General features: G+C 35.4%; 1 pseudogene across 1 annotated transcript in view; it reads right to left on the reverse strand.

Moving 5' to 3' along the window:
* The window catches only part of LOC306651152 (melanoma-associated antigen B4-like), a 34,385-nt pseudogene extending 9,093 nt beyond the window's left edge, over positions 1 to 25,292 (reverse strand). Inside the window, exon 1 of the transcript in view lies at positions 24,582 to 25,292. The product of the transcript in view is annotated as a melanoma-associated antigen B4-like (transcript). The remainder of the gene's footprint in view (positions 1 to 24,581) is intronic.
* Positions 25,293 to 25,451: the final 159 nt, after the last annotated feature.

Consider the following 25,451-nt stretch of genomic DNA (forward strand, 5'->3'; position numbering starts at 1 on the left):
GGGATTTTTTTTTATGTTTTGGTGTTAAGTTTTTTGAGTTCTTCATATATTCAGAATATTAATCTATCTCAGGAGTAGCTCACAAGGATTTTCTTTCAATCTGTAAACTCCCTCTTTAAACTCTTGCTTCCTTTGTTGTGCAGAAGCTTTTAAATTTGATATTGTTCCACATATTGATTCTTGGTTTTATTTCTTGAGGTTCAAGGGACCTTATTAAAGACGTTGGTGCCTGGACCAATATGTTTGAATGTTGAGTCCATGTTTAATTCTAGCAGTTGCAAAGTTTCTGGTCTAATTTATAGGTCTTTGTCTCACTTTGAGTTTACTTTCAGTTCAGGGTGAAATATAGTGACGTACTTTCATTCTTCCACACATGGATAATCCAGTTTTCCTGGCAGTGTTTGTTAAAAAGGCTATCTTTTCTCCAATATATGTTTCTGGCACCTTTGTCACATATCAGATGATTGTATCTATGTGGTTTTGTCTCTGTCTTCTATTCCATTGGTCTTCATGTCTATTTTGATGCTAATAACATGCTGTTTTTGTTATTATTGCTCTGTAGTATAATTCAAGATCAGGGATTGTGATGATTTCCATATCACTCTTCTTGCTCAGGATTGCATTGGCATTCTAGGTCTTTTATTCTTCAAAGTGAATTTTAGAATTTTCTTCTAGGTCAATGAAGAATGTCATTTGTATTTTGATGGAAATTGCATTGAATCTATATATTGCTTTTGGTATCATGACCACTTTGACAATATTTCATTTGCCTGTCCAAGAACATGGGATGTCTGTCCACATTCTAAGGTCTTCTACAATTTCTTTCTTTAGTGTTCTATAGTTTTCATCGTAGAGTTTGTCATCTCCTTGGTTAGATTTATTCCCAAGTATGTTTTTTCAAGGTTATTATGTATGGGTCGTTTTCATGATGTCTTTCTCAGCTGGTTCATTATTGGAGTAAAGGGAATCTATTGATTTTTGTATGTTGATTCTGTGTCCTAATATCTTGCTGAAATTATCAGTTCTGGAAGCATTCTGGTAGTTTTGGGGTCTTCTAGATATGAGATCATATCATCAGGAAGCAAATAATTTAAATTCTTTTCTATTTATATCCCTTTAATTTACTTCTCTTGTCTAATTGTTTTGGCTTGAGTTTTAAGAACTATTTTGACTAGGAGTGGTGAGAGGGTACATCTTTGTCTTGTTCCTAATTTTAGGAGAAATGCTTTCAATTTATCTACCTTCAGTATGCTGTTGGTTTTGGGGTTTCTCTTACATATCTCATATGTAGCCTTTAAAATATTAGTTAGGTTCCTTCTATCCCTGAATTCTCCGGTGTTTTTAACACGTGTAGATGCTGGATTTTTCCACACATTTTCTACATGTGTGAGAGGGTAGTGTGATTCTTGTCCTTAATTCTATTTATGTGGTGAATTACATTTATTGATTTACATTTGTTGAACCAACCTTCCATTCCTGGGATGAAACCACATGTGTTATATTCTTAAAGTGTTTTCAAATGTGGTTTTTGAATATTTTATGAAGGATTTTTGCATCTATATTTATCAGGGATATTGGCCTGAGTTTTCCTTTCCTTGATGTGTCTCTGTATGTTTTTTGTACAAGAGTATATTGGCTTCATAGAATGAATTTGAGAGTGTTCCTTCCCTTTCAATTTCTTGAAAAATTTTAAGGAAGATTGGCATTAATTCTTTTTTAAATAAAGTTTGGTAGAATTCTGCTGATAATCCATCTGGTCCTTGGCTTTTATTTGTTTGAAGGCTTTTAATTGCTGCTTCAGTCTCATTACTGATAATGAGTTTGTTTAGGTTTTCTATAACCTCATGGTTCAATTTTGGTAAGTCACATGTGTATAGTAATTAATCTTATTTTCTAGATTTTTCTGTTTATTGTAGTATAATTTTTTAAAATGGCTTCTAATGATCCTCAGGATTTCAGAAGTTTCTGGCAATAACTCCTTTTTCATCTCTAATTTTGTTGATTTAGGTGTTCTCCATCTTTCTGTTGGCTAATTTTACTAGGTGTTTATTAATCTTGTTCATCTTTTCAAAGAATCAATTCTTTGTTTTATTGATCCTTTGTATTTTTTGTTGTAATTGTCAGTTTCATTAATTTTGGCTCTGATCATAATTATTTCTAGTCTTCTACTGATTTTAGAATGTTTGTTATTTTACACAGCTTTGAGGTATAACATTAAATTATTTGGAATCTAATTTTTTTAATGTAGGAACTCAATGCTATATTTCCTCTTAGAACCACCTTTGTATTATCCCAGAGGTTTTGAAATATTGTTTTTGTTTTCATTTTGTTCTCAGAAATTTTTTTATTTTCCCTGATTTACTCTATGTCCAATTCCTTATTAAACGTGTATTATTTAATCTCCAGATGTTAAAAATATTTGTTTTTAATTTTGTTGTTGATTTTTAATTTTATTTCATTATGATCTCATGGGATACAAGGAATTATCTTTATATTTGCTAAGACCTGTGTCATATAATATAATGTACTTTACAGAAGATTATATGTGCAGCTGAGAAAAAGTGAATTCAGTTGTCAGTGGATGGCATATTCTATAGATGTCTCTTAGGTCAATTTGATTAATAATATTTTTTGAGTTCTGAAGAGACTTAGTTTTTGTCTGGATGACCTATCTATTGCTGAAAGAGAGGTGTTGAAATCACCCTTTATTATTATATTGGGGTCTATTTGATTCTTTATAATAAGTAGGGTTTATTTTATATACATAGGTGCACTGATGTTAGGGGCATAAATATTTACAATAATTACATCTTTCTTTGGATGATTTCCTAAACCAGTATTACCTGACCTTCTTTGTCTCTTCTGATTCATTATGACTTAAGTCTACTTTGTCAGATATGAGAGTAGCCACTCCTACTTGCTTTTGCTCATTTGCATAGTATATCCTTTTCAGCCTTTCACCTTTGGCCTGTGAATATCTTTACCAGTAAGTTATGTCTCTTATAAACAACATATTGTATGTTTTGTTTCTGATTCCTTCTGCCAATCAGTTTCTTTTGATTGTAGAATTTAGACTATCTATATTCACTATTATAAAGAGATTATTTTCTTTTCCTCCCATTCCAATTTATTTCTGGTGCTTCATTCACACTTGATTTTCCTCTAATTCTTCTTCTAGTGAGATTCTTCCATAAGCTGACTTCAATATTTTTCATTTTTATGCATGAAATATCTCATCAAATATGTTTTGTTATACTAGCTTAGTGATTATGAATTCTTTATTTTTTCCTTGTCATGGAAAATTTCATCTTCAATTCTGAAGGATATTTTTGCTGGATACAGTAATTTTGGTTTGAACCTGTTGTCCTTTAAGGTTGATTATTCCAAATCCTGTTGGCTTTTAGCATCATGCTGAGAAATTAGTACAAATTTGAATTGACTCACATATAAATGTTAATTGCCATTTTTCTTTTGCTGTTTTTGGAATTCTACCCTTTTTTGTATATTAGGTAGTTTAATTATAATGTTCCTTGGAGATTATCTTTTTTATCTTGTTTATTTGGGTTTCTAAATGCCTCTTATAAGTTGCAAGTGATGTTGCTTTACTGGGAAAATTCTAAGATCCATTCTTCACTTCATCCATAACAATCTTGAGGACACATCTCAAATAGATATAGATGTTTGATACAAAATTTAATAATTGAACTGTTAATTTTACGCATTTTGTAAAATATACCCAAATAAAAATGAAGAAAGTTTTAAAACATATGTAAAAACTTTACATGTATCATCAAAATTGATCCATAAAACACTTACGAAATACTAAAAAAACAATGCCTCTTATATTTGGATTTCTGTCTTAATCCAAAGGTTTGAAAATTTTTCTGATATGTCATTGAAAATGTTTTACATTTCTTTATTTTGTATTTCAGTTCCTTCATGTATGCCAATGATTCTTATATTCGATCCCTTATTGTTTTCTTAGATTTCTTGAATATTCTGGTCTTGGTCTCTTGACTTCTTTTTGTGTTTTTCCTTTTTTTTTTTTTTTTTTTTTTTTTGGTACTGGGGATGGAACCCAGGGGTACTTTACTTGTGTTACATCCACAGCCCTTTTTTACATTTTATATAGAGACAGGATCTCGATAAGTTGCTGAGGCTGATCTTGAACTTAAAATCCTCCTGTCTTAGCCTCCCAAGCTGCTGGGATTCTAGGCATGTGCCACTGTGCCCAGCATCTTAATGTCTTTTCTTTATTGTCAACTTTACATTAAGGTTGCATACCTTGTCTTTGAGGCCTGAGAATATGTCTTTAAAGTGATCTAATCTACTGGTGATGCTTTCAACTGAGTTTTTAATTTTATTTACTGAGCCTTTAATTTCAGAATTTGTTTATTTTTTTAAATGACTGTTTTCTGATATTTCCTCTACTGTGGTGTCCATAGAGTCAGTTGTGTTTTGAGTAATTTGGGGTAGCTTGTTCCCTTGGTTTTTTATATTGATAGCATTTCTACCGATCTTCTGAGATGATTCTCTCTTCTACTTTCACATAAGGGACTTTTTAGTGATATTCTTTCTCTTTACTGTGTCTTCTGGGTTGGGCAAATGTCTTTTTTTAAATTTATTTTTATTGTAAACAAACGGGGTACATCTTGTTTCTCTGTTTGTACATGAAGTAGAGGCATACCATTTGTGTAATCATACATTTACATAGGGCAATGGTGTTTGATTCATTCTGTTGTTTTTTCCTTCCCGCCAGCCCTCCCACCCCTCTTTTCCCTCTATACAGTCCCTCCTTCCTCCATTCTCGCCCCCTTCCCAGCCCCCATTATGTGTCATCATCCGCTTATAAGTGAGATCATTCGTCCTTTGGTTTTTTGAGATTGGCTTATCTCACTTAGCATGATAGTCTCCAATTTCATCCATTTGCCTGCAAATGCCATAATTTTATCATTCTTTATGGCTGAGTAATATTCCATTGTGTGTGTGTATATATATATATATATATATATATATATATACACACACATCACAGTTTCTTTATCCATTCATCAATTGAGGGGCATCTAGGTGGTTCCACAATCTGGCTATTGTGAATTGAGCAACTATGAACATTGATGTGGCTGCATCACTGTAGTATGCTGATTTTAAGTCCTTTGGGTATAGCCCATGGAGTGGGATAGCTGGGTCAAATGGTAGGTCCATTCCAAGTTTTCTAAGGAAACTCCACACTGCTTTCCAGAGTGGCTGCACTAATTTGCAACCCCACCAGCAATGTATGAGTGTACCTTTTTCCCCCACATCCTCGCCAACAACTATTATTGCTTGTGTTCTTGATAATCGCCATTCTAATTGGGGTGAGATGGAATCTTAGTGTAGTTTTGATTTGCATTTCTCTTATTACTAGAGATGTTGAACATTTTTTCATATATCTGATGATTGCTTGTAGATTTTCTGTGAAATGTCTGTTCATTTCCTTAGCCCATTTGTTGATTGGGTTATTTGTATTCTTGGTGTAGAGTTTTTTGAGTTCTTTATAGATTCTGGAAATTAGTGCTCTATCTGAAGTATGTGTGGTAAAGATTTTCTACCACTCTGTCTTCATATGAGTATTTTCACTCAATTTGAAGTAGCTACTATGCCCAGTCTCTAATACCACATTGATAAAAGATACTGGTCCCCAATAATTATAGTCACTTCAGAACAATGCCTTATACTAATAAATCTTTAAAAAATTTCCTTTTTAATAATGTCCTTCAGAGGCCCACTAAACTGCTGTTATTGGTCAGGTTTTAGAATTTGGTTGCTTGCTTTCTGGGTTTCAGTTGTTGTGTGAAGTGTTACACTCATTTTTGGATGAACTTCTCTGACCCTGCCCGCCTCTTTCTGGGAGTCTCAAATCATGTGCTGAGGGGAGGAGAATAGAATGTGGAAGCCTATCTTCCAGCCCTTTCTAGGCTTGGATGGGATGACTCAGAATTCACCAGTTTTGGCCTGATTTTTATTGGCCTTCATTCGCTACCCCACACCCAGAGGCAGCCAGGCCTTTGATCCCAGAGCTTGAAAAGATGTTTCAAGTACAAGAGTTATTAGCTTTACTAAGCTTTGAAGACTCAATTTTCCAGTGCAGATCGCTGTTTTTATTCACTCTTATGCAGCTGCTATGATAGTGTGACTTCCTCTGAACTGCCTTATTACATTTCCCAAAGGGATAGATTAGATTAATTAAAAGTATGTTAATGATACAGTTCGTTAAGAGTAAAGAAGTTGGGGTATAAAGGCAGTAGGTAGATTGGAATATCAAAAGGTGAGAGGAGAGAAAGTAGAAACAAGGTCATACATGAAGGTCCTAAAGAGGGAAGAAATGAAGAAGTAGAAGAAAGAGAATAAAATACTTTGCTATTAAAGGAAGAGGCGAGAAGAGTTTAAGAATAATAAAACAAGGAAATGAGTAAAGCAATATCTACTCCTCTTCTTTCAAATAACAAAACTAAAAAAAACTAGAAAGCACCAAAGCTCCCCAAAACAAATAGAAATTTAAAAAAAGTCAATACATCTTTGAGAAACTGGAAAAATAGTGATTAATAACAGGAAAATACATGATAAAATAGGGGAAAAAAACCAGAAATGTGTGTGTGTATTTACATGAATCAGTTATCATGTGTAGTCAGGAAAACTTAAAAAATATTAATAATTAAAAAGAAAAATTCTTAATTAAAAGTGTTTAAATTGTTCTGCTGATGTAGCTGAAGTTGAGCATTTACAACCTATTACAGATTGTTCTTCTATCCCTTACTTCTTGGGCTATGTGCTTCTTAGAGGGAGCCAGGGCTGGATGATATTAAGCCCAACATCCTTTTGTGATTTTTGTCACTACCCCTACTGGAGTAGATCAGAAGTGTAGTCATTCAAGTGACTTTCCTGCTTACCCGGTGCTGAGGGATAGAACTGAAAATACCTTCTGTTGGGATTTTTTCCCAATGTTTTTGATCACTGCTTTTCCTGGTTGGAAGTGATACAGAAATGTATTTTGAAATTTACATTTGCTTGGATCAAGTTCTAAAGGGAACTTTGAACCTTTATTTGGACATGTATTTGGGAGCACTTAAATCCTTGCACCCTTCCAGCTGAATAGATGTCAATCTCAGCTGGGCATCTAAAATTCTACCATATCCCTTGAGTTCTATTTGTGGGGCAAGGTGACAGAGCAGTCTGAGTATATAGCGAAAGGCAGGTTTCCTATAGCCTGCCTACTACCCATGTATGAATTTCTAAGTCTCTGTATGAATTTAATTACATCCACCTGATTGGTCTCCCCTCCTATCCTTCTCAGCTTCAATAGAGCTATTCCTGCAATAGAGCTCTAAAGAAAATCAATTTACACTCTCCTATCCACAGTGTAATCATGTGTGCCTGCCTACACAATTTCCTCAATCATTTTCCACTGGTTATTCACACACTATGGAGCTCAAAGTAAGAGCAGATTGCATTCTTCTCTGTACTTCTGTCTTGAACCCACATGGATCTACTTTTCTTTATAACTTTTTGAGATCATAATTTGCCGGGTTCACCTTTGGTCATGCAGTAAGCACAGGCTGAGATTATAAGTATTTGTTAAGGACTCTTGGGTTCCCAGAGGAATAAGATTCAGTATAAAGGCTGAGTGTGGTAACTCATTCCTGTAATCCCAGCTGCTTGGGAGGCCGAGGCAGGAGGATCACCAGTTTAAAGCCACCCTCAGCAAGAGCAAGGCACTAAGCAACAAAGTGAGACACTGTCTCTAAATAATAAATACTAAAAGGGGCTGGTGATGTGACTTAGTGGTTGAGTGCCCCTGAGTTCAATCCCTATCTCCTCCAAAAAGATTTTGTGTGAAGACTTTGGACTGGATCTTCCCCTATCTTCTTTACTTATAGATTGAATAACACACAGTTTGTGTGACAAGTTTCTCTGCTATGTTTCTTTGTTCACTTATGTTGCCCCATTCTTTGTGGTCATATGAAACCATTTACCCTCCTGACAGAATTTCCTTATGCTCTCTCTTCACTACCTCAACTATACCAGTATCTCTAGGCTTCTCCAAATCTCTGATAGATAAATAATGATACATATGATGATTATCTTCACACACCTACCTTATTATAAAGCCGTCTTCCTGTCCTTCAAATTACAAATAGCAGAGCAAGTGGGAAGTGCCTCCTTCCTACATATTTTCCTAGTGTGTAAATGGGATTTCTTTCATAATTTTGGGAAATTAACTAATGGCATATTCCAATGGTATTGATTTTTCTATGTTTATTTTGTACCCTGCAACTTTGAATTAATTTATTAGTTCTAAAAGCTTATATCATGGAGTCAACATGGTTTTTTAAAAATTATTTTTTATATTTTACAGATTGCTTTTTGATTCATTGTACACAAATGGGGTACATCATTTCATTTCTATGGTTGTGCATGATGTAGATTCATACCATCTGTGTAATCATACATGTACATAGGGTAATGATGTCTGTCTCATTCCACCATTTTTATATCCCCCTCCCTCTCATTTCCCTCTACATAATCTAAAGTACCTACATTCTTCTCTCACACCCCACCCCACCTCCCCCATTATATATAATCCTCCACTTTTCAGGGAAAACATTCAACCTTTGGTTTTTTGGGCTTGGCTTATCTCATTTACCATTATATTCTCCAATTCCATCCATTTATTTGCAAATGCCATAATATTATTCTTCTTTATGGCTGAATAATATCATCTTACTCCACTTAGAATGACTATTATCAAGAACTCAAACAATAATAATGAACAGCACACATGTTCATTGCTGGTGGAGTTGCAAATTGGTGTAGCCACTCTGGAAAGCAGTATGGAGAATCCTCAGAAAACTTGGAGTGTACCCACCTTTTGACCCAGTTATCCCACTCCTCGGTTTATACCCAAAGGACTTAAAATTAGCATACTACAGTAATGCAGCTACATCAATGTTTATAGCAGCTCAATTCTCAATAGATAAACTATGGAACCAACCTAGATGCCCTTCAACAGAAGAATGGATAAAGAAACTGTGGTATATAAACATGGTTTTCTATGTTTATAGAACTACTGAGTCACTGCAAACAGTGACAATTTGACTTCTTTTTCAATTTGGATGTTTAGATCTAGAATGTCAAAAATCTCATGTGTTCAAAGTCAGGCTTTTGGAAAGTGATCAGATCATGAGGTTTCTAACCTCATGAGTGGATTAATCGATTGATGACTTCATGAACTACAGGGAGGTGGGACCTAGTTGGAGGAAGTAGGACACTGTTTATATCCCTTGGAAGAGTTTATCCTCTCTAGAGTCCCTTTCTCTTCCTGCAGTTTGGCCATCAGAAACAAGCTTTTCTCCAACATCATATTCATGTGCAGCCTCACTTTAAACCCAAAGCAATGGAGCCAGCAGATCATCAATTGAAACCCCTGAAACCATGAAACAAAATGAATCTTTCCTCCTTCAAGTTGGTATTGTCAGGTAATGTTACAGCAACACCACCACCAATGACAACAAAAAGTGACAACAGTTTCCCTTTGTTTCTTTCTCTTGCCTGATTGCTCTGGCTAAGACTTCTAGCACTAAGTTGAATAAACATATTGAAAGTGGATATCAGTTTGACCATTTGGCTTAATTTCATACTTAAGGTATATTTGGAAATCACCCTCAAATTTGGCTCTGGCCTAGAGTTTAAATTTCTTTTTAAAAATTCTTTTTAGGTGTATATGACAGTAGAATGTATTTTGACATGTTATGCATACATGGAGTATAACTTCCCATTCTTTTAGTTGTCCATGATGTGGAGTTACACTGGTTGTGTATTCATATATGAACATAGGAAAGGAATGTCTGATTCATTCTACTGTCCTTCCTATTCCTATCTCCCCCTCCCTCCCTTCTCTTCATTCCCCTTTGTCTAATCTACTGCATTTTGATTATCCCCTCCCCCTTATTGTGTTAGCATTCAGATATCAGAGAGAACATTCTGCCTTTGTTTCTTTGGGGATTGGCTTATTTCACTTTGCATGATATTCTCCAATTCCATCCATTTACTAGAAAATGCCATAATTTCATTCTTCTTTATGGATGAGTCATATTACATTGATTATATATACCACATTTTCTTTATTTATTCATATGTTGAAGGGCACCTAGGTTGGTTCCATAGCTTAGTTGTTGTGAATTGAGCTGCTAATAAACACTGATGTGGCTGTGTCACTATAGTGTGCTGATTGTAAGTCCTTTGGGTATAAACCAGATTATGATAGCTGGGTCAAATGGTGGTTGCATTCCATGTTTTCTGAGGAATCTCTATACTGCTTTCCAGAGTGGTTGTGCCAATTTGCAGTCCCTCCTGCAATGTACAAATGTACCATTTTCCCCACATCCTCACCAGCATTTATTACCTTATTTATTACTTTTATTTTTGATATTTGCTATTCTGAGTTGAGTGAAATGAAATCTCAGTGCAGTTTTTTATTTGTATTTCTCTAATTGCTAGAGATGTTAAACATTTTTTCATATATTTGTTGACTGATTGTATTTCTTCTTCTGTGAAGCACCTGTTCAGTTCCTTTGCCCATTTATTGACTGGGTTATTTGGCTTTTTGGTGTTAAGTTTTTTGACTTCTTTATATATCCAGAGATTAACACTCTATCTGAAGTGCCAGTAGCTAAGATTTTCTCCTATAAGCTCTCTCTTCACATTCTTCATTATTTTCTTCACTGTGAAGAAGTTATTTAGTTTCATATCCCATTTGTTGTCTCTTGATTTAACTTCTTCCATTTTAGGAGTCTTGTTGAGGCATTCGATTCTCACACTGATTTGATGGAGAATAGGGCCTACTTTTTCTTCTAGTAGGCACAGGGTCTCTGATCTAAAGTCTAAGTCCTTGATCTACTATGAGTTGAGTTTTGTGCAGGATAAGAGGTAGAGGTTTAATTTCATTTGCTGCATATGGATTTCCAGTTTTCCTAGAACATTTGTTGAAGAGGCTATCTTTTATCAAATGTATGTTTTTGTCACCTGTCTCAAGTATGAGATATATTTATGTGGGTTTGTCTCTGTGTCTTCTATTCTGTATCCTGGCTCTACCTGTCTATTTTGGTGTCAATACCATGCCATTTTTGTTACTATAGCCCAATAGTATAATTTAAGGTCCGGTGTTGTGATGCCTTCTGCTTCACTCTTCTTGCTAAGGACTGCTTTTGCTATTCTAGGTCTCTTATTTTTTCAAATGAATTTCATGACTGCCTTTTCTAGTTCTATGAGAATATCATTGGAATTTTTTTGAAAATTTTATTTGTTCTTTTTTGTTATACTTGACAGTAGTATTTTGATATATCAGACATAGAGTATGGCTTCCCATATCTTTGATTGTATGTGATGTGGAGTTACACTGATAATGTTTTGTTTTGTATTTTTGGTACCAGGGATTGAACTCAGAGACATTCAACCACTGGGAAACATCCCCAGCCCTATTTTTATTTTATTTAGAGACAGGGTCTCACTGAGTTGCTTATTACCTCACCATTGCTGATGCTGTTTTTGAACTCACAATTATCCTGCCTCGGCCTCCTGAGCTACTGGGATTACAGGTATGTGTTGCCATACCTGGCCAGTTATATATGTATATATATTTCTTTTTTTCAGTGCTGGGGATTGCACCCAGTGCCCTGTGCATGCAAGACAAGCATTCTACCAACTGAGCTATATCCCCAGGCCCCTATATTCTTAATAGGAAAGTTATATCCAATTCATTCTCCTGTCTTTCCTGTTCCTATCCCCCCTTTCTTTCCTTCATTCCCTTTTGTCTAATTCAGTGAACTTCTATTCTTTCCTCTTCCCTACTTACTTTGACTTAGCATCCACATATTAGGTAGAACATTCAGCCTTTGGTTTATTGGGATTGGCTTATTTCACTTAGCATGATAGTCTCCAATTCTTATGTGAAGGATGTCACCTTCACATAAGAAGAAATAGAATTGGTCAACAAATATATGAAAAAATGTTCAACATCTCTAGTAATTAGAGAAATGCAAATTAAAACTGTAGTGAGATTTCATCTCACTCTAGTCAGAATGGCAGTTATCAAGAATTCAAGTAGGAGTAAACGTTGGCAAAGATGTGGGGGAAAAAGATACACTCATACATTGCTGGTGAGGCTGCAAATTGGTACGACCACTCTGGAAAGAAGTATGGAGATTCCTCAGAAAACTTGGAATGCAACCACCATTTGACTCAGTTGTCCCACTCATTGATTTATACCCGAAGTACTTAAAATCAGCATAATATAGTGACATGGCCACATCAGTGATTATTGAAACTTAATGCACAATAGCCAGGCTATGGAACCAACCTAGGTGCCTTAACGGATGAATGAATAAAGAAAATGTGGTATACATACACAATGTAATATGAATCATCCATAAAGAAGAATGAAATTATGGCCTTTGCTGGTTAATGGGTGGCACTGGAGACCATCATTGCAATTTAATAGGGATTATATTAAATCTGTATAGTGCATTTAGTAGTATGACCATTTTGAAAATATTAATTCTGCCTATCCCATCTTCTACGGTCTTCTCCTATTTATTTCTTTAGTGTTCTGTAGTTTCATTGTAGAGGTCTTTCACTTGTTTTTTTAGATTGATTGCCAAATATTTTTTGAGGTTACTGTGAATGGGGTAATTTTCCTAATTTCTGTTCTATTGCATTCATCACTGATATATAGGAAAGAAATTGATTAATGGGTGACAATTTTATATTCTGCTTTCTTCTTCATTAATGGGTTCTAGAAGTTTTTCTGGTGGAGTTTTTTATATCTTCTAAATATAGAATCATGTCATCAGCAAATAGGGATAGTTTGATTTCTTTTCATGTTTGTGTATACCTTCCCACACAAGGATATTGTGTAGCATCTTTCAGTTTAGTTATCTTTTGTCTCTATACTCTCTACTCAGACATACTTTAGTCCTCCTAAAAATGTGGGTTCCTTTAATTCCCTTATCCCTCCACTTTGCTCATGGAGGGACTGCTCTGGTGCCTGTGGTCACAGCAGGGGTGGCTGTGGCAGTGGGTATTTCTTCCATATTATATCCAACCTCCTGAGTCCTGATCTGCTTTGAGTCTCCAGTATTAAATTCCAGTAAAATCCCTCCCTTTTTTTGTTCACCCACCTTACTGAGAAACTCCCTTTCTTCTTCCTTGGTTTCACACCATGGAGTAGCCAGGAAAGCGATGACCTCTATTCCACCATCTTGAAAGACCTAAAGTATAAATTTCATGCTAGTGTTTTTGTTTGACTTTTTTTGTTGTTTACAAAGACAGTGGCAATTAGCAAGCCATGGAGGTAGTATATTCTTTAAAGATAGAACCCGAAGAATTGACTCAGAAATTGTGGAATCCAAGATGGCTTTACCTTTAGGATCAGAGAAAACTAGATGTCCAATAAGGTACATTCAGCGAAGAGCTGGATGAATTCTTTCCTCTTCTGATTTTTGGAATATCTTAAGGAGAATTGGTACTAGCTTTTCTTTAAATATTGGCAGAATTCAGATGTGAGCTTTTCTTTGATGGGACACTTTTATTAATGATTCACAAGTATTTATTTCATCATTGCTTGTGATTCATCTGTTTAGGTTTTCTATTTCTTCATGATTCTTATTTGGTAAGGTATATGTGCCTAGAAAACTATCCATTTATCTAGATTATCAAATTTGTTGTTATATCCTTGTTCAGAATAATCTCTAATGATTGTGTTTCCATGGTATCAAATATAATTTTTCCTCATTTTCTTCCTGATGTGAGTCTTTTTATTTTGGGTTATTAATCATTTGTCTGTTTTAGCTTTTCAAAGAACTACTTCTTTGGTTTGTTGATTTTTTTAAAAATTTTCTATTTATTTCCATTCTGGTCTTTATTCAGTTTTCTAAATGGAGTGTCTGAGGAATTCCTTGGGGAAGAAGGCATCAAGTATTATTATACCATACTTTCTGAAAAAAAAAATGTGGGAGGACATGACAGTATTATACCATGCTGGAAAAGCACACCCAACTGAAACAAATCTACATATTACTTTGATCCAAAGGAGATAATGATACTTATTTACTTTTGGCATAGACTAATAAAAATAGTTTACCAAAAGGATAAGACCTAGCCATGGGCACAATGTCTTTTGTTGAGAGCTTCATTAAAAGGAATAAAACTGATTATAAAATAATGAGAAAAGGGAGGATTATAAAAATAAAGTCTAGAGCTGTTGCCTTGTAATGTTCCCATACTTCCAATAAAGAAGGAATGTAATTTTATATTATTTTAGATATAGAATAATAAACACCTTTTTTACATGAGCTAATTCAGGAGGGAGGAGGACTCATTTCCTTTCTTTGACTTGATTTTCATTAGATAGAAGAACTCCAGCTCCTTGCCCTCTTGTGCACAGACATTTGCTGAGACACATTGACCCAGTTTTGACACAATGTATGCAAGAAGCTTGCCCTGCTAGAACTGCTCCTCCAAAAGACTACTCAATTTCCAACTGTTCCTCTCATTGCATTTCTTTTGAATTTTCTTTACTAGTTTGTTTGTTTAAAATCTCTTCCTCCTCAGGTGTCAGCTTGGCCACCCTCTTGCAGCCCATGGGCAGTGAGTAATCAGACTCATACCACTATAGGTATGGTGTACTGTCAATGAGCATAAAGCAGTTCTTCACCAGGGTCTAGGGACATACCAGATCATTATTGGATGTATTGTAGACAAACATCAGTGGTCCTCATTTGTGAGTCAACACTCGGAGGCCCAAGAGAAGTTCCTCAAGTCCAGCCTCAGGGCACAGTGAGTCTTGGTACCTTCTCCCACCTGGACTTTGTTAACGCAACAGGGACCAATTTCAGTGTTGGCAGCAGGGCATCCTATCTCATACTACTACTTATTGTGTTAGGACTTTGTCTTGTACAACTTGTACCAGTTGTCCTGTGAAATGCCCATTGTTCAGCTCTAGCTGAAAAGAGCAGAAGTTACACTTTTTGATGTAGATTTTTATAAAAGAGGTTGACCATCATCTAGAAATTAAATGAATTAAATGCATTGTTCCATTAACCCAATTAGCCTATAACCATGCATATATGCTGACTTGTTACTTGAATATCATTATCTCCAATGTTTTGTATCATTAATCTATGATTGATTTTTAATCCCTCTGTTTTCCTCTTTTTAAAAATATTTTTAATTATAGATGGACATAGTACCTTTATTTATTTTTATGTGGTGCTGAGACTTGAACCCAATGCCTCATACATGCGAGGCAAGTGCTCTACTACTGAGCTACAATCCTAGCCTTCCTCTCTGTTTTCTTAATCATAGAACTATATTCTTAATTGTATTTTATTACACAGGAGTCTACTATTTATGGCAACGAATTCCTCAAGGGTTTTGTGACTCCCACCAATTTCTATAATCATTTGTAGGAAAATGTAGAGAAATTGGAGATTTTTATATTTATTTTGTATGTAGATGCTTTTGTGGTCTGCTGGTATCCTCAGAGACTTAAGAGCAATGAAAAGCTGATACTTTGTTATAAAAAAAAATACAAAACAAGAAGAGTGAGTTTTTTTCCCCACCATTTTTTCCTTAGGGTTTTTACTTTAGAAAACTTGTAAATGTAAAACTTTTCTCTTTTAAAAGCTGAATAAACCTCTTGCCAGTTTTATTACCCAGGAATGTTTTCCCTTTGGGTGACACAATTAGCCACCCAAATTACTAGATGAATTTAGGAATAACTGAGTGTGACCAATGGTGTCATCCAACCCTTTCACTTAAGACTGGTTGTCTTTTATCTTAAGGATCAGCATGACATAGGTTGTTTGCTTGGATATATAAATAAAAGGAATTTCTTTCTGTTTTAGCTATCTCTTCTGCAAATTGCCTATAATCTGCATCATATTCCAGGTTAATGATTATTCAATAATAAAACTTTTTTCATTCCTATATGATAATGTTGAATTTTACCTAAGACCTGTAATCTTATAAAACCAGTGAAGATTTAAAAATCCCCCTACTTTCTTGATATTCCAGGAAAAGGCTTACTGCAGTGAAACATTTCTGCCCACCTGACTTATATAAGATTTATGGATACACCCTCAGTATTCCCTGTCTTTGTCTTATACATGATTAACTGAACCACTTGGTCTTGATGTTCAATGAAAACAAAATGTTTTTTACCAAACTTGTTAAGCATTTCTTCTTTCTCCAGGCTCCCGAACTTTGTCATAATATCATCTAAGCCAGCATAAAACCCTTCTTGAGAATAGATTGGTTTTGGAATAAAATATTCTGTGATCTACACATAACACTTTCACCCTACTTCCTCACACACCTGGATCTTTCTAGCTTTTGTTTACTCTTCCCTTTAAAATAATGTTTTATAGCACTGTAGGATTACTATAGTGGACAACAATTATTTGAATGTTTCCATGTAATTTATAGAGTATTGCATGTTCCCGACATGAAGAAATGATATATGTCTCAGGTTACTCTGATCTTATCATTGAAATGCTATACTGTATCTCCTAAATATTTACAATTACATTTTAAAGAAATAATATTTTGCTAACTCTTGAGATACTTGTCAATCCTATAGCCTCTGTGTTCTCCCTATTACAGTGAGGTCCCCTTCCCCTTATGGTAAAAGTCACTTTCCATACCAGCATTAATTCTTTTTTAAGAAAAAAAAAAAACAAAAACTTCTCCTTACTGAGGTTGAGTTTGTTTTTATATGTCATATTTTGTGCAGAGGATTTTTGTAATCATAATATTTTGTTTCTAATCATCTCTTAACACATGTAATATAATCATGGACATGATATCTTATCACTTCCCCATAATCTACTGGTTAAAAGCAAGTCACAGGACTAACCACACTCAAGATAGGAGCATACAAAATCATGAACACTGAAGTAGAGCCAATGGGAACCCCATGAGATTATTAGCCAGTCTATCTTCTGTTGCCCAACGTGTCCTCTCCTTACCTTATGCAAAATGTATTCGCCTTCCTCCAATATCCCAGGAAGTCTGACTCCATTACAACATCCTCTAAAATTCCAAGCAGCTGCAGGCTGCTAGGGTGTAGGATAGTTTATTAAGCACACCAGATGAATATACTCCCTATATGTGAACCTGTGAAACAGAAGAGACAAGTCATCTGTCCTATTCAGTATGTAATATTTCATTTTATTTACATCTATTTTCTCAATCCTTAATCTTTACTACTGAGTTCTTTGTATTTCCAGAGAAACACCTACTTGATACTGTGTTATCCTGTTCTGTATAATAAAATAGGATGGAAGATTTCCAAATTTGCTTTTTAAAAATAGCGTAGTTTTTACTCTTAAAACTGATACACAGTGACATACATAATTAAAGTGATGATTCATATAATTATATTCTAAAGCTTTTTAAAATTCCTATTAAAAGGAAGAACAATCAAATTAACTAGAAAGTATGAACCAATGAGTAAAGGAATGAATGAAGAAATGCTTGAAAAAGAAAGAAAGAAAAAAAAAGAGACAAAAATCTCCAAGAAACTGCAGGAAGGCAAAATGATAGATCCTGTGTTCCCTTCAGTCCAATATGCCACTACTTAGAATGCTTAGAATGTTTAGAATGCTTCAATCACAAAATAATTGTCTCAGACTCATTACAAGTGGGAGAAGTATTTGATCATATCTTGGAACATGTATTATCCATGGTAGTATTGCCAGTTTCAGTCCTGCTTTCTTCCTGGTCTCTCAAAACCTCTTGATACAGATTTGGGAAGGAACCAGAGGTGGTAACATTGATTTTGGTCAAAACTTCTAGGACTCTTATTTTGCTTGTTTCAAGCATGGGTTCTGGGACAACCACAAAAATTCATAGTATAGAGAATCAATTTTCAGCACTTGCTGGTACTCCAGGTATATTTCCTGTACCATATCTCTGGGAGCTTCCTGGATATCCTTAGATAAAATACATCCTTTCAATCTGCATCATTGTGATAATCAGGAATTCACATACTTCCTCCTCAGGAAGGTGATTGCTCATCAGGAAGACCATGCCCAGTTGAATCATCAAAAGAGATTACTTGTGGGAAGCCCCTTACCACCAAACTTCTCTTCTTGTAGAGTTATAACTTGCTGACACAGGAAGCCAGAAGACGTGGGAAAAGAGATTGGTAGGGTCAACATCCTTCAATTCAAGGACCAAAGACCAGCTCCATGTGCTTAAAATAACAAGACAGTATCTTTCACCCCAAAGTTTAACAAAATTGTAAAGAATGATGAATACCTATAATCAAGTCATTCACACACCTTAAACTAAGAATTGGCATAATATTTTTGGAATGCAACTCCAAATGTATATATTTTAAATCTTTATACTCTATAACTTTAACCCAATTTGTGTTTTGCTGTGACTTCTTAGAAAACATATACACTTTCACCCAGGATTTCATGTCCAAAGTTGTTGATTTCAGTTTTACTAATTATAGCAACAAGTGGTAAATACTTGAAGTGCCATTAAAAGCAAAATGATTAAATGAATTATCGCACATACTTTAGAATTCCAGAAAGTGGGTGGATCTCTATGCTGTCATGGAAATATTCTGCATTCACTTTACTAAGCAACAAGGTCAAGAAGCAGAATGGTATGTGCATGGTTACCCATGTGTGTTAAAAATTTAATAATTTTATAGCACTTCTATATATGAAAAAAGCCTGAGATCATCTTTTAAAATGACACATAGCAGATTGTTAATTGTGATTATTTCTGAAGAGGTGGCTGAATTTTGAGAAAGGGGAGGTGTTGTAATTTATCTGCACTATAATTTTTCATAATAAGTATATATGAATTATCATCATAAGGTCAATATTTCAATACATTTAAACACAAAATAGTAGCTGTGCATTAATCAGATAAAGTAAATGAGAGCTGATGCAACAGAGAAAACCTGATGGTGAATAACTTAAAACAATAAAAGTCGTTTTCCCTCCTAGTCATAACTTCTTATGTGGAATGTACTTTTTTTTAAAGAACAAAAGCATAAAAAATATTCTTCTTTACCACATTGATCCACCATCTTAAATTTTAAAAATAGCTATAAATATGATTGGAACAAGTTCTTCTCATGGGAAATTTCAATACTGTCTCACCTGGTTTTCATGTCATCTGTGTTGCCCGCCTTCTCCCCTGCTGGATAATTACTCCTGGGGAATATCCAAATTTGTCCTGATTCTTTTTCCTTTTTTCTACATGTTATTCTTCCAAGGAGACCAATCTACTTCTCTGAAACGCCATTCACACTTCAATCAATCCCAAATTATTCTCTCTAGAATAGAATTTCACCTATGTTTACAATCTTATAAAACTTCTTACTTAATACTTTCTTGTAAGCTTAATATGTATTAATAACTTAACATGGCCAAATGAGAACTCTCACCTCCATCACCAACAACCCACCTTCCTCTGCTCAATAAATGGTATCACTGTACATGCACTATCAAGACAAATATGCATAGGTCATTCTTGGTTTTTTCCTTTTCCTGTACCTCATTTACAGAGTAGGTACCCGTTTATCTACTGAACTACACAGAATGCAAAAGAGGTTCATAAATGGTTTATGATCAAGCTAGAGCCAGGGCATAAGCCTTGTATTAAAATCAGACTAACATCTTGACCCATTTTCCAGACCATTCTATTTCTATCAACCTTTTTAGTATTGCCATAATAACAGAGTAAGTGTTAGTATATGAAGATTGCAAGAAATGTTGCACTAAGATAAGGGGAGTCTATTTGTCCCGTGAAAGGCTTATCCATCACAGTGCAAGCTAATTTACCATAATATATATAATTGATGTTTTAATGTATTATTGATACTTCAGTTAATGTTTCATGTAAGTATATGTAAGACAGATGACTCTGTGCCTGTGCTACTTGTTCTATGAAATAGAACGGAGGGTCATGAGATCATCCCAGAGGGAATAATATGCCACTCTCATTACAGGTCTTCAGACACACAAACGTATGTTTTATCTTTGTTGACTTTTTAATGGGTGCTTATTTGTTTCCACATTGTTTTGTATGTTGGATGGAAGCTGGGGGACACACTTTGTTTCCTCCACATGTTTGAGTGAACTAAAAATTATTTTTAAAATCTTACGTGAGTAGGTAGGAATCTTCACTGACAGAAGATCCAGTGATACAGACTGCTAAACACATGTGACTCCTCACCTAAAGGATTCCTATTTCATTGACAAGGGCAGTTACTGATGACAGGTAGATTGGGCAAGGTAGTCTTCACATGAGCCCAGGAAGGAGTGCAAGACACAATGTGAATGAGCACTTGAACTTCCATAAACTGTTACCTAGTAGATGCTTGATAAAAGGGCAAATAGTAGAATTTGTTATAATACCTTTCTTACTTGGAGTTTTCTGAGGAGGTAAATTTGCCTTGCCAGCCTCTTACATGACAGGTGCTTTCATACAGCATTGCATTATTTTTTTCTATTTTTATGAGTGCATTATAATTATAATAGTGGGGTTCATTGTGACATATTCATATGTGCACATAACACTATTTGCTCTAATACATTCCCCAGTACTTTCCTCTTCCCTCCTCTCTTCCCTCTGCTCCCTTTTCTCTACTCTTCTGAAATTCTTCTGTTTACAAATATTTTTCTTCTTTATTATTATTTAATTTTTACAGACTGCATTTTACAAACACATTTTCATTAATGCATTATCATTATGAAGTGGAAATCATTATAAGTTCATACATACATATAGCATATTTGGTTTGTTTTATTTCTGTTCTTTTTCCCTCCTTTCTCCCGTTGATCCTCTACCTCTGCTTTATTGATCTCCCTTTGACTCTGCATTAATTTTTGAAAAGACTCAGTGAAATATCAGCAGGGGGGTTCACTTTTTTACTCAGTAGCCCTTTTATACTGACCTCACTGCATTTAGCCTTAAGAGGATGAGAATATATTCCTATTTGTTCATTGTCATAATCTTACAAATTCTACAAGGCTCAACATGATGAGGTGCTTGATAAAGGAGAAATTATTAGAATTTGTAATATCTTCCTCTATTCCTGGTGAGGTTTCTAAGAAGGTCAAATTTGGGTTGAAATTCTCCACTGATTTCGAGAGCCTACTAAGTGATTGGTGCTTTGTAATTCAGGACCACATCAAGTTTCAAAAAGAACTATAAAATTTCAGTAGGGAAAAGCTCAGCCTCTTCACTCAGTAGCACCTTTCTTATATTGACCTTTGAAATAAATTCTAAGAGTCTGAGTATTTTGAGAATGTTCTTTCTGATGTGGCTGGTGAAAATCTTAAGTTGTGAATCCTACAAACCTCAACATGACTGAATATGCGGGACACTTTTACAGGATTCTCTTCTGGAGCAAGTACTGAAATAAGAGGCAGCAGAAGGATGGTGAATTATTTTTCTTTGCTGTTAAATAATAGCATGTTGGCTTTTCTTAAAAGAACTCTAGGGTGGTTTTAAGGAATTCAGCCTTAGTAGATATTTGTTATATAGTCCATTTCATGGCCTTCCTCATCTTTAATGAGGGAGGCTAAATTTTTTATCATCTATGTAGCTTACATGTGTGTATTTATTCAGGTGCCACCATTGAACAGAATATCTCTTTAAAAAAATTTTACTGACAATATTTAGATTGCTTATTCAGCTACATCCCAAGAGCAAGTATTTTCCATGAAAAATAAGAAATCACATGCTAATCAACTCATTTCAAATAGATTTTGAACCTATTGTAGAGATGTGGGATGGGACATCTGCAGAAGTTGAAAATGCTCTAAGTTCAGGTGATTCTGAGCCACCAGTTTTATAGGAAAGCAACTGTGAACCATTCACAGAAGGCAGTGAAGAGCTGGTCAGCAGATAAGGTTCCAGTTTGGACATGAAAACACACTGGAGAATACACCAGGGAAGATATACTACAGTATGAGAGTGTGTTAGCACAGGATTCATGTGCCAGCATCTGGTCAAAGTCTACTCTCAAGGACACCGGGAGCTAGGCACAGAGGATCCTTAGAAAATGAAGTCCAGAGACAATCTGTACCTTAGGCCTAATTCTTATATTTACCTTCTTTCTTTAGGCTTGCTTTGTACTTTGGCTAGAGAGTACTGTCACTTTAATTTTCTGTAATATGTTGGAATAGTGAGAATAGTAGTTAATAAGAGCCAAAAGATCTAACTCGAGTTAGGAGAAGTGGAAGTGGGGACTCTAGAAAAATTCTAGCCAGATTAGATCAAAAATCTATTTCCAGCAATATCATTTATCAGCCATGTAAACTTAAGAACATGTTAAGTTCTGCAATGATAGTCTTATAACTCTGTCTTGTAAGATTATTCGGATATATGTAATGGGTACACAGCATTAGCAGAGAGAACTGAAAAATATTGTGTATCTACTGAATGGCAGTTAGGATATGATTAAACACAAATGATACTATCCTCCACTCTGGGAAAATTATTTATTACTATTCAGGAGAATATATAGCTTTCCAGGACACCAAATTAGCTCATAATGTTCCATAGAAACTAAGATCTAAATAAAACTTTCCTTAGTTGAGGATAAGTTGCTTCATTTACACTGTGGGGGAGAATCTTCCTCAGTTGTATGCATTTTGAGTTTCCAAAATTTATGTCAAGAACCAACAGTTTCCCACCCAGATATCTTTCCATTCTAAACCAACTAATATTTTCATTCATTTCATCATCATCACATATCAGATTTTTCCAGATTGCACTCATGATGACTAAAATGTTCTTTAAAGCAGTGAGATCTAGGTCTCTCAGTTCAGGGTAAGAACAAACCAAGACAGTAGCTTCCAGGTATCTTTTTCAATCCAGTTCCACTCTTATTCTTAGATATTTCCTGGAGACAGTGTGCATAAAACAACTGGCTTGCATTGTATGTTCAACTAAATGTGAATGAGATAACCCAGGACACCATCCATTTCTGGCTGAGGAGAATATTTCCTTCTGGTTTATTTTTGATACCAAATTAGCTCTTAAGAACAGGTTTACATTCCAGGGTTCTGTCCTTCTGTCTTGAGACACATCATGAATGTTTGATCTCTGCTCTTAAGTCTCACAGCTTCATCTAACCAATACCCAGCTTACAAGTACAATTATCCCTTCGTATCCTTGGAGGACTGGTTTCCTTAGGATATCATAATCCAGGGATGCTCGTGTCCCTTATATAAATAAGCATAGGATTTCATATACCTATGTAATCTTATGTACTTTAAATCATCTCACCATCACTTATAACCTAATATAAAGTAAATGCTATGCAAACAGTTCTTATAATGTATCATTGGGGAACAAGGATAAGAAGAAAAGATCTATACATGTTCAGTACACATGCAGTTTTTTTCCTAATGATTTTGGGCTGTGATTAATTGAATTCATGGGTGTGGAACCCATTGGTACAGAAGGCTAACTGTGTATTACACAGAAGGACCATGGTTTCCCAAAGCCTCAAAGGGCCTTTACTCAGGGTATTTTACTTTCTTATTTGTAACCAGATACCCTCCCTCACTTTTTCCAAATCCCTTCCTACTTCCTTCTCATTGCTTGTCTTTTTGGTCTTATCATTTCCTTATAGGATTACTGTTATTTGACTGTAAGTTTAAGCAGGGCTGGGTGTTTGTGTCCTACTTTCCCTATTTCTAACAAAATGACTTGCGAAGAGCAAATACTCTATTGGAAAACAAATGAGCCAGTGAGCACAAAGTTTAGTTTATAAACATTTATTTTTTCTATATTTTAATAAGCTAATAAATCTACATATCTTTCAGAGAACAAACTGAAATGGAATTGGGAACTGAACATCTTTTACTTTTTTCTCCTCTTTATTTCTTGATTCCTCAGTTTATTGCCAAATTCTTTTCAATTTTGAAGGAAATGCCTATTCCACTGCCAGGTTTTCTTATTCTGGTTCACTATGAAAGATTTACCAATTTGTTTTACAAAATAATAAAACTCCTAATCTTAAGACTATTAACATCAGTAAATATGTAAATAAAGTCATTAATAATTTATATTCTAAAGTATTTAAACCTATTAAAAGAAACATTCGAAATACAACACAACACTGTGAATTAGGCATTTAGAACAGAAACACAAACATACACACTGTTTTCCCTTCGGACCCACCCTGGCCATCCACTAAGAATGCTCATTGTTCTTCTCATCCACAAAGAAAATAATCTTCCTCAACTGCAATATGTGAAAATAACCTAGAATAAAGGAAAGAATGATAAAAACTCCAAGTTCCAGTATACAACAAGAAGGTAAAAATTATACTCACTTATTCCCTCTAGCCCCTAACTTGCCCTCCACTATTAGGAGGTTGACAGACCTTTTCATGAAAAGTTGAAGAACCAGACTCAGATTTCACTTAGCATGGGAGAAGCTGCTGGCCATGGCCCTGGAACGTGAACTGGCCAGAGCGCATTGTGAGCCCTCGCTGCTACTCTGGCTCGGGCTCCACTTCCTCATCTTTCAAAGCTTCTTCATAACCAGGATGGAAAGGCATTGGGGTAGTATCATGGATTTTAGCCAAGAACTCTAGATTTTCATCTTGCTAGTTTCGCATGGGCTCTGGTCCCCACATGAATTCATAATGTGGAGGGTCACTGTTGGGGGACCTGCTGAGACTCCAGATACTTTAGCTGCACCAAATCCTTCAGTGATGACCTTCCTGGGTTCCCCATAGATGAAATGCTTCCTATCAGCATATACACCCATCATATTCAGCACATTCCAGATCTCCTCTTCAGGGCACAGTTGCCTTTCATGAAGATCACACCAGTACAATCATCAGGAGGCCCATCTTCGGCATGTTCTCTTCATCACCCATTGTTCCATCAAGGTGTAGTCTAGTTGCTGACAAGAGCATAGTAGTGCCTGATGGGATCCACCTCCTTCAAGTCAACACCGAAGGCCAGCTCCAGGTGCTCAGAGGCTCTCCTGAGGATCTCATTGAAGTGATACTTGTACTTTTTGATACATACTTCAACCATGTCTGCCTTTGTAATCAGCTCTTTCTTTTGATATTTGTCTATTAGGAACTGTACCAGTAAAACCACTTTCTTGTTTAAGGGGTCTTTGCGCCAGCCCTGACTAACCTGACAGGAATCTGAACTTCCCTCATCTTGGCTTTCGGCACTTTCATCGGAATCCATGTTTGAGTCAGCTGTCTTAGTAGGGTTAGTGGTGGAGGGGACTCCCTGAGGCAACCTAGGAGTTCCAGGTATGCCAGGATCAGAAACATTCTGGGGTTTACTCTCAAAGAAAGTATAGGCAGAGGGTCTGGACTCTTCTCCCTGTGTTTCAGTGCCTGA

The sequence above is a fragment of the Sciurus vulgaris genome (genome assembly GCF_902686455.1).
Source record: "Sciurus vulgaris genome assembly, chromosome: X".
In the NCBI taxonomy this organism is placed as follows: Eukaryota; Metazoa; Chordata; class Mammalia; order Rodentia; family Sciuridae; genus Sciurus; species Sciurus vulgaris.